General features: G+C 48.2%; 1 protein-coding gene across 1 annotated transcript in view; it reads left to right on the top strand.

The window, feature by feature from the left end:
- Positions 1-6585: 6585 nt before the first annotated feature.
- col16a1 (collagen, type XVI, alpha 1) overlaps positions 6586-14155 on the top strand; it is a 618256-nt gene continuing 610686 nt past the window's right edge. Inside the window, exon 1 of the mRNA XM_070899262.1 lies at positions 6586-6749. The gene's annotated coding sequence lies outside the window, so the exon portion shown is untranslated. The remainder of the gene's footprint in view (positions 6750-14155) is intronic.

Raw genomic sequence — 14155 nt, forward strand, 5'->3', positions numbered from 1 at the left:
GGTACACAGACTGAATGTACCCCAGTCCCACAATGAGGTAAACAGACTGTGAGTATACCCCAGTCCCACAACAAAGTACACAGACTGTGAGTATACCCCAGTCCCACAATGAGGTACACAGACTCTGAGTGTACCCCAGTCCCACAATGAGGTACACAGACTCTGAGTGTACCCCAGTCCCACAATGAGGTACACAGACTCTGAGTGTACCCCAGTCCCACAATGAGGTACACAGACTCTGAGTGTACCCCAGTCCCACAATGAGGTACACAGACTCTGAGTGTACCCCAGTCTCACAATGAGGTACACAGTCTCTGAGTGTACCCCAGTCCCACAATGAGGTACACAGACTCTGAGTGTACCCCAGTCTCACAATGAGGTACACAGACTCTGAGTGTACCCCAGTCCCACAATGAGGTACACAGACTCTGAGTGTACCCCAGTCCCACAATGAGGTACACAGACTCTGAGTGTACCCCAGTCCCACAATGAGGTACACAGACCCTGAGTGTACCCCAGTCTCACAATGAGGTACACAGACTGTAGTGTACTCAATTCCACAATGACTGATAAATGAGATCATTGAGACCCTCATAAAAACAGCAATGAGATAAATGACCAGATATTCAACAGCTTCCAAAGCAGATGTTTAGTTGAGTATGTTATGGTAATAAACAGGAAGAAAGTGAACGTTTGCTGGTGAGTAATAAGCTCAGGAGGATGGGTTCAAAGCCTTTTGCTGTGTACGACTCTCGCAAAGTACCCCAAGGGTCACAGATGGAATGAGCTCTGTTTGTGTCAAGTGTGAGCTCCGATATTTTACAGAATATGATGCTTCAAGTTCCGTGTTGGAAGTCTCCCGTAGAATTACTCACATAGCCAGGTGCCCCTGACTTGGGAAGGATCCTGCAGCCCCACAAGCCACACCTGGACCAAATCACACACATACAGCACACAAGCTAACAAAAAGCTAATAATTCTTATCTTGAATTGAATCTTTACAATTTGCCTTCATCTATTTGCATTTGTATCCAATCTAATTCCCCCCCCACCCCCACGGCCCCCATATAATCTCACTCAGCTGTCAGCCGTGGCTCAGTGGGTAGCATGCTCCACTTGGCATCAGAAGGTGGTGGGTTCAAGCCCCACTCCAGGGACTTAAGCACAAAATCTAAGCTGACACTAGCATCTATAGTATAGCCCAACACCCTGAGTCTCTTCGTCAGGAGCACGCGGAAACCAAGTACAAACAGCGGAAGGAGCATACGACAACCCAAACACCCCACCCACCCATCCCTTCAACCACCGTCTGCCCACCTGTGACAGAGTCTGTAGGTCCCGCATTGGTCTCATCAGTCACCTTAGAGCTCATTTTAGTGTGGAACCAAGTCATCCTCGACACTGGGGGACTGCCTCAGAACAAGAAGATGGATTCGCCTCAACCACTCCCTTTGGCAGCGAGATCGACATTCTCATCACTCTCTGGGTAAATAAGTTTCTTTTGAATTCCTGATTTGATTTCTTGTATTACCCTATCATCATCATCATCAGAGGCAATTCCTTGAAATGGAGGAAGACTTGCTTTCACTCTAAAAATGAATTCTTAGGTGGTTGAATAGTCCAATATGAGAACCCAGTCCCTGTCACAGGTGGGACAGATAGTCGTTGAGGCTAAGGGAGGGTGGGACTGGTTTGCCGCACGCTCTTTCCGCTGCCTGCGCTTGATTTCTGCATGCTCTCAGCGATGAGACTCGAGGTGCTCAGCGCCCTCCCGGATGCACTTCCTCTACTTAGGGCGGTCTTGGGCCAGGGACTCCCAGGTGTCAGTGGGGATGTTGCACTTTATCAGGGAGGCTTTGAGGGTGTCCTTTGTAACATTTCCTCTGCCCACCTGGGACTCACCTGCTGTGTAGGAGTTCCGAGTAGAGCGCTTGCTTTGGGAGTCTTATGTCAAGCATGCGAACAATGTGGCCCGCCCAGCAGAGCTGGTCGAGTGTTGTCAGTGCTTCAATATTACAACAGTGACTACACGTCAAAAAAGCTTCATCAGATGTAAAGCACTTCAGGATGCTTCTCCAAATTGCAAATCTGAGTACCAGAATCATAAACATCTAATTTGTTAAAAGTCTTACGACTGTGCACATTTCCTGTCAGTGTTTTCCATTATAAATTGTTGTGCCCACAGTTATGATGGGAAGTTCCTATATAACCTGTCACACTGTAATTACACCCTCTCCCCCAGTAGTGACAGTGCAGCACCCCCACTGGCTGCACAATGGAATTACAGTTTAACAAGCTGACATTGGCAATTCCTGTTATAAATATGGACATAGGAATTTATATTGGAAAATCTAAATAAGGACCAAATGTATGACTTGAAAATGGGGACTAGATTATCCCTGATAGCCTTGGTCCAATTATCTCCTACCATCTAGCCTGAAGATTACACTCGATCTTAACTCGCCACAGAGCAGGTCTTCGCTAACTATGTAGCCTGCCCATGACCTCTCCTTTCAGTTTCCACAGAATCCTTCATTGTAGAATCACAGAAATGGTCCATTCCCCACACCGTTTAATATCCCACCCAGTCCCATCCCACACTCACCCTCATGCTCCATACCCTTTCATATCCCACCCAGTCTAATCCCACTCCACACTTCACTATCCACACCCTTTAATATCCCACCCAGTCTAATCCCACTCTCCTGCTCACTCCCCATACCCTTTAATATCCCTCTATTTCTGATAGTTTTCGAATTCAATTTTTTTGAAAAACGAATGGAACCTGTTTCAGTAAAGGGGGACTCTGTGTTCTAATTGATTTTTATTTGTATAGTTGGTGGGACTGTAAAGAGGACCGATGTCCCATGCAGCCTCCCCTGGTGTGTAGCTCGGGCACCGGGGAACACTATTGCATACTCCAGCGAGTCACAGTCACCATGAGCACAGGGATGAGCACTAAAAGAAAGAACTTGCATTTATATAGCACCTTTCACGACCTCAAGGCACCCCTAAATTCTTTGAAGCCAATTAAGTACTTTTGAAGTGTAGTCACTGTTATAATGTAAGAAATGCCACAGCCAATTTGCGCACAGCAAGCTCTCACAAACAGCAATGTGATAATCACCAGATAATCTGCATTAGGATGTTGGTTGAAGGATAAATACTGGCTCGGACACCAGGCTCCTCTTCAAAATAACACACCTGCTCCTCTTCAAAATAACTCCACACAATCCATCTGAGAGAGCAGACAGAATCGCATCTGAAAGACAGCACCTCCGACAGTGCAGCGCTCCCTTAGTACTACGGCCAAGATTATGTGGTCACGTCTGCTTGTGGGACTTAAACCCATGGCCCCGTGATATCAGAGACAAGAGTGCTACCACTGAGCCACAGCTAGCACCATGTGTGAGGACACTTTGCGAGAAGGAGTTCCACAGGCAGGAGCGTGCGAGATGAAGCTTTGCTGCTGGAATTTCCTGTAAAGCTTTTCAATCGATGCAGAATGTGAAGATGCCGCTGGAGTGTCTAATGTTCCTGCAATAACATTGAGGCCCCATTTATCCTCGTCACGCATCGCATTAAGAACAAGATTTCTCAGTCTTGTTCGCTGCCGATGTTTCAGGCTCTGGTTTTTCGTTGCCCTGAGCAGGAGGAGAAAGGGTGTTCCCACTGACAGCAGCCTGATTTATTGGGGTGCCCCTGAGCCGAGCAGCAGGCCAATGTTTTTTCCTCCTCGTAAATTAGAAACATTCGCCGTCCAGTTACCTAAAACCAGTCATGTTTTCCAATCCCAGACTGCACTGACATCATTTCCTTTCAGCCCAGTTACTTTGCTCTGCAGGACAGTCCAGCAATGAATGTGAGCACCGGTCGGGGCCTGGGATTCCTGCACAGTCTCTGGAGCAGACACTGCCAAAAGCGACCTCAATGCTTTCCAACTGCAATCAGAAAGCACTCAGGACACCTCTTCATCGCTGTCACGTGAACTCCTCCCCCCTCCTCCCCACACCCTCACCCGCTTCTCCCTCCACACCACCCTCCTCCCTCCACACCACCCTCCAACACTCCACCCCCTCCTCCCTACACACCACCCCCCGACACACCACCCCCCCCACACCCTCACCCCCTTCTCCCTACACCCCTCCCCCCTTCTCCCTACACCCCCTCCCCCCTTCTCCCCACACCCTCACCCGCTTCTCCCTCCACACCACCCTCCTCCCTACACCCTCTCCCCCTACACACCACCCTCTTCTCCCTACACCCATTCCCCCCCCTCCGTACACCCCACTCCCTTCTCCCTACAGCCCCTCCCCCCTCTTCTCCCTACACCAGTCCCCCTTTTCCCTATACCCCCCTTCTCCCAACATTCCACCCACCCCCCCTTCTCCCTACACCACCACATCCTCACCCTGTCTTTCTAACTCCCCACCCCCCAAAAAAAAAACTGCAAGTCTGTGAATATTTGATATGGGCATGATTCACTCATTTGTGATGCCCCCACCCCCCCCCCCCCCCCCCCCCGCCAGTCTGATAGCCCGGCAACTCATTGCGAAGGCTCACACCTGAAGAATGCACACTGAGTGAACTCACGGAGGGCTGCCAGTGCCAATGAATCGTCCCCTGTGGGAGGGGGAAAACACAATGAGGAAAATAATTTTTGTCACTTGGGCAGAAGTCCTGTTCCCAGGCCTCTACCAATGCTGCCTTCTGTCACTGTTCCCTCGGAGATGTGTCAGAATGGCTCAGGTTGACCCTGGCACATTGCAGTCCACGAGCAGGCCATCTGTGACGTGTTTAGGCCCAGGTCCATCTCCAGCTTCAGTGTTTCAATGCAACAACGGAAAGAGAAGGGACCATTTTTGGAGACCTCAATGGGTGCCGGGTTCAGCCCTCAAACAATACATCAGCTAGCAGCCTTGCTAAAACAGATAATGAGGAGACCCGGCAGTGAAGGCTGGGGAAGGGGTAGATTGACCTACCCATGATGTGCAATATGTAGGATTTCAAAGGAAAGTCGAGGGTTGGTCCAGCAAAGAGGTTGAAAGGTGAGCTCCTGAGTGTATGGAATTGATGGGTCACAGTAACATAGGAGTCGGTCACTCAGCCCCTTGAGCCTGCACCATCATTCAGTGAGACCATGGCTATCTATAACCTCACTCCATTGACCCGCCTTGGCTCCTGTCACTTAATGCCCTTGGCTAAAAAAATGATTAATTGAACTAGCATCTACTGCTTATTGTGGGAGTGAGTTCCACACTTTTACCACCCTTGCATGAAGAAGTGTTTCCTAACTTCTATCCTGAATGCCCTGGCTCTGATTTTAAAGTTAAGTCGCCTTGTCTGAGACTCCCTCCCAGCAGAGGAATGGAGTTGCACAGCAAACCTGGCCACAAGAGCAGGTCAGAGGCTGGGTATTCTGCGGCGAGTGTCTCACCTCCTGACTCCCCAAAGCCTTTCCACCATCTACAAGGCACAAGTCAGGTGTGTGATGGAATACTCTCCACTTGCCTGGATGAGTGCAGCTCCAACAACACTCAAGACGCTCGACACCATCCAGGACAAAGCAGCCCGCTTGATCGGTACCCCATCCACCACCTTCAACATTCACTCCCTCCACCACCGGCGCACCGTGGCTGCAGTGTGTACCATCTACAAGATGCACTGCAGCAACTCGCCAAGGCTTCTTCGGCAGCACCTCCCAAACCCGCGACCTCTACCACCTAGAAGGACAAGGGCAGCAGACACATGGGAACACCATCACATCCTCGTTCCCCTCCAAGTCACTCACCACCCTGACCTGGAAACATATCGCCGTTCCTTCATCGTCGCTGGGCCGATGGGATGGAGAAGTTTGCAAAGATAGGGTGGAATGAAGCCATGTAGGAATCTGGACAAAGATGAGTTTGGAAGGGCAGTGATCGAACGACCTCACCCAGCTGACATATTGATATGCTATTAATTCAATAATCTGTGTGAGATACAATAAGATGGAATAATGGAAACTCGGAATTTTTGTTGAACTGGTCATTTCAAGTGGCTGATAAGTTTGGACAATTACTGGCTACCAGGTTGATCCGGTTGGCAGCCTTTCCCAACACAGCCTGGTGCTCACCTTGGTCAACATCTGCCTGGCTGCAGAGGCCAAACAATTGAGACAATGGACATCTCAGTGCTGGCAACCAGGAAAGGAGCAGTGTGTGCACCAAAGACCATCTTACTTCAATATCCCACTGTCTCCACTGATTCAGTCCCAAAGCATCCTGCCTCCTTACCAAGTATTTCTATTTTACAATAATCCGCCAACTCAATCCGTAAACCAGATGTGAGTTTGAACTCGTCAGTTCATGTCTGTACATCTGCACTCCCGCGTCTGGCTCCAATAGACCAGGAAAGTTTGTGCAGACTTTTTTTTAACTTTTCCACGTTTGATCCTTTGTTGCGGGTTGTGTTGGAGCGGGAGCGGGTTTACATTCCTGCACGTCCCATCGTGTCATTCCCATTCGGGACCCCTTCTCAACTCGTCTGCAGCTACGGTCTGGGCAAGTGTGAGCGGGGGGGGGGGGGAGAGAGAAAGGGGGTTCTGCAGGTCTTCGACTATCCAGCAGCCCGGGTGATCCCAGTGAGCCAGCCCAGGGAAAGCTGCACCTCACTGGGTGTGTGAGAGAGGTCCCAGACATACCTCAAACCCACCCAAACTGCCTCGGAGCTCTGCTCGGAAGATTGGGGCATTCGCGTTTGTACGAAAGGTAAGTTTGCAAACTCTCTGGGTGATCTGACGGTCTGTGTGTAGCGGGGCTGGTTTTACAAGCAGCCTCTCCCTTTATGCGGCATGTTTTCGGAGTGTGGCCGCGGTTGTGCTGTGGGGGTGCGAGGGTTTGTGAATCCAGCTCTTGTGTTACGTGTCTTATCCGCTTGCTGACTTTCGCCTTTGTGATGGGAGCGGGTCTGCGGTCTGGTCCCGAGGACTGAGGGGGTGGGAGCCCCATTGAAGCGGAATTTGATACCTGGGAACCCCAACATAGACAGTGATGGAGAACGGGCTGGTGGGAGAGATACTTGGGCAGATCCGGGCATCAATTATGGCTATTTCCCGAAGTTTTTTGAGGAGAGATTCAGGCTACTAGTGTGAGCTGTACTTTCTGCTGCTAAATATTGTAAAGACGTTTTAAAATGGTTTATTAATGAAACCACACTTCATACTGACTCTCCCCTCCTCCAGTTCATACCGACTCCCTCCAAAAGTTGTTCATTTGTTTGATTGCCGGTTTTTAGTGCCCCCTCCCCTTTTATAGGGGGCACTTGTATATATTTGTGGTTTTAGTGCCCCAAAAAAGCAAAAAAACCAAAAAAAAACACAAACAAAAACAAAAAAGCACTTGGAAACTGTTTGGAGTGTGTGTCGTCCCCCCCCCCCTCTTTAATAAGGGGACATTTGATTTAACGTTTATTTTTTGTTTGCAACAAAAGAGTTGTAGAAGAGTGCCAATATTTGCAGGGAGTCCCCAGGAGAGTGTCAATATTAGCAGGAAATCCCCATGAGTGTGTCAATATTAGCAGGGAGTCCCCAGGAGTGTGTCAATATTTGTACTTCAACCCAGGAGTGAGTCAATATTTGCAGGGAGTCCCCAGGAGTGTGTCAATATTTGCAGGGAGTCCCCAGGAGTGTGTCAATATTTGTACTTCAACCCAGGAGTGAGTCAATATTTGCAGGGAGTCCCCAGGAGTGTGTCACTATTTGTACTGCAACCCAGGAGTGTGTCAATATTAGCAGGAAATCCCCAGGAGTGTGTCAATATTTGTACTGCAACCCAGGAGTGTGTCAATATTTGTAGGGAGTCCCCAGGAGTGTGTCAATATTTGCAGGGAGTCCCCAGGACTCATAAAATCATACAGCACAGAAGGAGGCCATTCTGCCCATCATACCTGCACCAGCTCTTTGAAAGAGCTATCGAATTAGTCCCACATCCCTGCTCTTTTCCCATAGCCGTTTTCATTTTTAAATATATGTCTAATTCCCTTTAGAAAGTTATCATTGAATCTGCCTTTCATGCAGTGAGAGTTAGGGGCCAGCATGGGCCAGCCCACAATGTGATATGTGTGTTCACTAGGTCCGTGCAGCAGAGCAGGTCTCCAGTCATCTTGGTTAATCCTTGCCACTGGACCAAGACCCAGCTCTATCAAGGCTGTGTGGTGGCTGGTGTGCAACAGCTACCCCACATTAAAAAAATCCACGCACAGGCATCTTCCACCCTTCAGGATGTAGTTCAGGACCTGGAATATTAGGTCCTTCATTGAAACACCTGTGAACTCATCCTTTTTTGGTGTGGAAGCAAGTCATCCTCGTTTCGAGGGACCACCTATGATGATGCAGTGAATTTCAGATCACTACTTGCTGTATAAAAAAAATTTCCTCATCTCCCCCCTGGTATCTTTTGCCAATGATCTTAATTCTGTGTCTTTTGGTTACCGAGTTTTCTGCCAGTGGAGCGTCTTGTTCCTTATTTACTCAATCAAATCCCTTCACAATTTGGAACACCTCTATCAAACCTCCCTATCAAACCACCTCTATCAAACCTCCCCTGAACAATGTTCCCTCTCTTTTGTTTCCGTGCATGGTCCCTTTAAATTTGTGCAGTATCTTGTAGCTTGTGAGCAGCCTGCATGGGACCTTCCGATTGATGCGTGGCCATGCACTTTAGGGGAATGTTGCTCTAAGCAGAACAATCCCAGCTTCTCTAGTCTCTCTGTGTAACTGAAGTCCCTCATCCCCGATATAATTCTAGTCATTCTCCTCTGCCCCCTCTCCAAGGCCTTGACATCCTTCCTACAGTGCGGTGCCCAGAATTGTACACAATACTCCAGCTGAGACCTAACCAGTGATTTATAAACACTGTTTATTATGACTTCCTTACTTTTGTACTATATTCCTCTATTTATAAAGTCCAGGATCTCGTATGTTTTTTTAACAGCCTTCTCAATGTGTCCATCCAACTTAAAAGTTTTTGTGTACACACACCTCCAGGTCTATCTGTTCCTGCACCCACCCCCCTTAAAATTGTACCATTTAGTTTACGTATCACTTCACAGTTTTTTGTTTGTTGTCATTTATTAACCCATGTTTTTCGAAGTGACTATTAATTTTGTCCCTGATTATTGTCTCTGGAAGTTCTCCCATCAACAATGTTCGGCTGACTGGCCTGGTTTATCCCTCTCCCCTTTTTTGAACAGGGGTGTAACATTTAGAACCATCCAGTTGTTCCCATATCTAAGGAGGACTGAAAGATGGTGGCCAGCGCCTCTGCTATTTCCATCCTTACTTCCCTCACTAACGTAGGATGCATCCCATCTGGACTGGGTGTATTTCCTACTTTGAGTACAGGTTGAACCTCTCTTATCCGGCACCCTCGGGCCGTTGCCTGTGCCGGATAAGAGGATTTGCTGGATAACAGGAGGTCACGCCGACCCTCGACTTACCCGGTCCTGATGACAGCGCTTGTGCCCCGACTGCCTCCGTCATGCTCCGGCTCCAAAACTCCCACCACGCTCCTTCTCGGCGCTGCCAGGACACCACTGACACAAAGCAGCAGCTCTCGACAGAGCCAAGAAGTGTGATGGGAAGTGTGGGAAAGCACCATGCTGAAATCTCAGGCCTCCCTCTCTCGCGATGCTGACAATGCTGCTGACAACGACGTTGTGCAGAAGCCTATTGCGCAGCATTCTGGGTCCGGCGACCGTTGTGGGGGTGGGGGGAGGAGGGGGAGCGCCGGAGAGAGGGGGAAAGATTTAACAGAAAAAAGGCTGCTGTATTAAATGTCGATGACTGGGTAATGCTGACAATGCTGCTGTCAATGAACCGGCTGTGTCCTGCGCATGCGCCCACCACCCCTCCCCACCATCCCCCGCCCTGGCCCCCACCCCCCCGGGGCTGGGAATGATACCGGACAAGGAAGGTTGCCGGTTAAAGGAGTACCGCATAAGAGAGGTGCAATCTGTACTGCCAAACTTTGAAGTCCCTCCTCTTTATCTATTTTTATCTGATCCAATTTCTCTCCAACCTCCTCCTTTACTGCTACATTGGCAGCATCCTCTTCTCTAAGGTACATTTAGTCCCTCAGCCATGCCCTCTGCCTCCACAAGAACATGTATTCTTTACTCCCTAATTGGTCCCACCCCTCCTTTGTCCTTTTACTTTGTATATGTTTATAAAAGGCTTTAATTTTCCCTTTTGTGTTACCCACTAATCTTTTCCATACTCTCTCTTTGCCCCTCTTATATCCTTTCTCTGCATTTTCCGTATTCTGTTTGATTCTCTGCTGTGTTTTGACATTTATCGTAAGCCTCCTTTTTCTGTTTCATTTTAGTCTCTACAAGGTGGAAGATCATTCAGAGACTAATCCAGGCACTGTTGGCAGTGGGGTGGGAAATGGTTTGTGTCTGTAGCCACACAGTGTACCAGCTGTGCCCTGAGTGTGGGGGGGAGGGCTAAGGGAGGCGTTCCACACCACTCTCAGGGCGCTAGGCCGGCTGGGCAAGTGCAAATCCACAGATAAAGAGCCGGCCTCGGAGCGCCCTGAGAGAAGCATCCCTGGAAAAAAGAATCATCAGAAAAAACACACAAAACATTTCCGATACCTTGCTCACCCACATAAGCATAAATCACAAAAAGAAGATCAATCACACTACCGGATGTAGTCATTCCTTCCCTCCCTGCCGCCGGAACAGCTTGGACCACCCGCTTTCCCAGGTGGTCCCACTAGGGTGCGCTACAGGGTGCTACAGGGTCAGCGGCAAACAAAAATCATCAGCTGTTGAAACCGGGGGCGTTGCATGGCGGCTCGACACTCCCAGTACTGCACATCGCCACCGGCACTGGCACGCTGAATGTGGCGAACAGCACGAATCCCCATACTCACGGCTCCGAACCCCTTTAGTGCCCCTGTTCCCACCCTTTCCGGGGCGCTAAGTGAACCAATTTCCACCCCAAAATCTTTAGTCATCCAGGGAACTCTGGCTTGGCTCTTTGTCTCCTCATGGGAATGTGTCTAGTCTGTACCCAAACTATCTCCTCCTTGAATGCTTCCTATTGCTGACTTAGTTTTACCTGATAATCTTCGATTCCAATCCAGCTGGGCAATCTCTCAATGTCCCTTTCCAACTCCACTGAAATTAACCCTCCTCCAGTTGAGTATTTTCACATTTGATTGTTCCTTGTCCTTTTCCATAACTACTCGAAATCTAAAGATATGTGATCACTGTTTCCAAATGCTGTCCCACTGAAACATGCTCCACTTGCCCCATTCCATCCCCTAGCACTAGATCCAGCAATACTTCCTTCCTTTGGCTGGAAACATTCTGATCAAGAAAGATCCCCTGTGCACATCTCACGACTCCTCCCCTCCTTACCTTTTGCATTGATTTTCCCCGTTTATATGAGGAGATTTGAAGTCCCCCAGTATCATTACTCCATTGAGTTTAAATCTTTCTGAAATGTGCCTGAAGATTTGTTCATCCATCTCCTTCCCACTATCTGGTGGTCCATAGTATACACCCAGCAGCATCAGGGTAAAGGAGTGTCGATGGATGCTATTTATATGGACTTCCAAAAGGCATTCAATAAGATTCCACATAGAGTCTGTTAACAAAAATGAGAGTGCGTGGAATTGGAGGCAACCTAGTGACATGATAGGAATTGTTGGGAGGTAGGAGACAGAGAGTAGGTATAATGGGTATATACTACAATTGGCAGGATGTGACAATTGGTCTCCTCCAGGGACCTCAGATTATCACTATATTTAGAAATGATTGGGATGGATCATAGAATGATAGACATTTACAGCACCAAAGGAGGCCATTCAGCCCAGCATGTCTATGCTGGCTGAAAAAGAGACATCCATCTTACTCCCACTCCCACTGTAGGTTACAACACTTCAAGTGCCTATCCAAGTACATGTTAAATATGATGTGGATTTCTGCCTCTACCACCCTTTCAGGCAGTGGATCCCAGACCCTCACCACCCTCTGGGAACAAAGTTCTCCTCAATTTTTCTCTAAACCTTCTACCAATTACATTAAATCTATGCCCCCTGGTTATTGACCCCTCTGCTAAGGGAAATAGGTCCTTCCTATCCACTCTACATAGGCCCCTCATAATTTTATACACCTCAAATAATTCTCCAATCAGCCTTATCTGTTCCAAAGAATACAACCCCAGCCTATCCAATCTTTCCTCATAACTAAAATTATCCAGTCCTGGCAACATCCTCGTAAATCTCCTCTGTACCCTCTCTAATGCAATCACATCTTTCCTGTAATGTGGTGACCAGAACTGCACACAGAACTCTAGCTGTGGCCTAACTAGTGTTTTATACAGTTCAAGCATAACCCCTCTGCTCTTGTATTCTATGCCTCGGCTAATAAAGGCAGGTATCCCGTATGCCTTCTTAACCACCTTATCTACCTGGCCTGCTACCTTCAGGGACCTGTGGACATGCACTCCAAGGTCCCTCTGTTCCGCCAAACTTCTCAGTATCCTACCATTTATGAAGAAATAGCTGGATACACCAAGTTAGGTGTAATTAACCGAAGTAAATAGTGTAGATGGAAGCTAAAAGTTGCAACGGGACAGGGACTGTGACAAACTGGTCGATGGAGATCAATGTGGGGAAGTGTGAGGTCATCCACTTTGGATCTAAGAAAAATAAATCAGAATATTATCGAAATAGTGAGAAGCCAGGAACTCTGGATGACCAGAGAGATTTAGGGGCACAAGTACAGAAATCAGAATGCACATCCTGTGCCATGTGGGAAGACCAGGGCGCTTCCCATGTCCTGGATAACTACGTGTGCGGGAAGTGCCGTCGGCTGGAGGAGCTCGAGCTTTGGTTTTTGGAGCTTGAGCAGAAGCTGTCGTCACTGCGGTGCATCCGTGAGGCTGAGAGCTACGGGGATAGCACGGTTCAGGAGGTGATCACCCCACAGCATATGGGTGTGCAGGCAGAGAGGGAATGGGTGACCACCAGACAGACAAGGAGAACCAGACAGGTAGTGCAGGAGTCCCCTGTGTGCATATAACAGGTACTGCTGAGGGCGATGGTTCCTCTGGGGAGTACAGCCAGAGCCAAGTCCACGACACCATGGGTGGCTCAGCTGTACAGCAGGGGAGGAGTAAGATCGGAAAAGCAATAGTGGTTGGGGATTCGATAGTTAGGGGAACAGAGAGGCCTTTCTGTGCCGCAGCCATGCTTCCAGGATGGTATGGTGCCTCCCTGGTATCAGGGTTAAGGGTGTCATTGAGCGGCGGGTGAACAGCCAGAGTTTGTGGTCCATATCCGTATCAACGACATGGGTAGAAAGAGGAATGAGGTCCTGCAGGCAGATTTTCGGGAGCTAGGAAAGTGATTAAAAAGCAGGACTTCATAAAGTAGTAATCTGCGGATTACTTCCGGTGCCACACGCGAGTGAGTTTAGAAAGAGGAAGATAGAACAGATTAAGGAGAACTTTGCAGTGCTAGAGAGAGAGGATGTCCTGGGGCGGTTCAAGGACAGAATCTATTTGGTTAGAGTTAAGAAACAATAGAGTTGCCATTACACAACTAGGTGCATTCTATAGGCACCTACTCGTGGGACGTATATAGAGGAGCAAATTTGCAGGGAAGTTACAGAGAGGTGCAAGAACTATAGAAGTGATAATGGGAGATTTCAATTATCTACGCTGCTGTATGTAATCTATATGCCCCCTAACAGCAGCCACACTGTTAGACAGAGTATAAATCAAGAAATAATGGAGGCTTGTAAAAAAAGAACGGTAATAATCATGATGATTTTAACCTTCATATTGATTAGACAAAGCAAATTGGCCAGGGTGTATCCGGGATAGTTTCCTTGAACAGTACGTTGCGGAACCAATCAGGAATCAGGCTATCTTAGATCTGGTACTGTGTAATGAGACAGGATTAATAAACAATCTCCTAGTAAAGGATCCTCTAGGAACGAGTGACCATAACATGGTTGAATTTCAAATTCAGTAGGAGCGTGAGAAAGTTGGATCTCAAACCAATGTCCTAAGTTTAAACAAAGGAGACTACAAAGGAATGAGGGCAGAGTTGGTTAAAGTGGATTGGGAAAATAGATTAAAGTGTGGGATGGTTGATGA

Source organism: Pristiophorus japonicus, chromosome 14, assembly GCF_044704955.1.
Source record: "Pristiophorus japonicus isolate sPriJap1 chromosome 14, sPriJap1.hap1, whole genome shotgun sequence".
Lineage (NCBI taxonomy): Eukaryota > Metazoa > Chordata > Chondrichthyes > Pristiophoridae > Pristiophorus > Pristiophorus japonicus.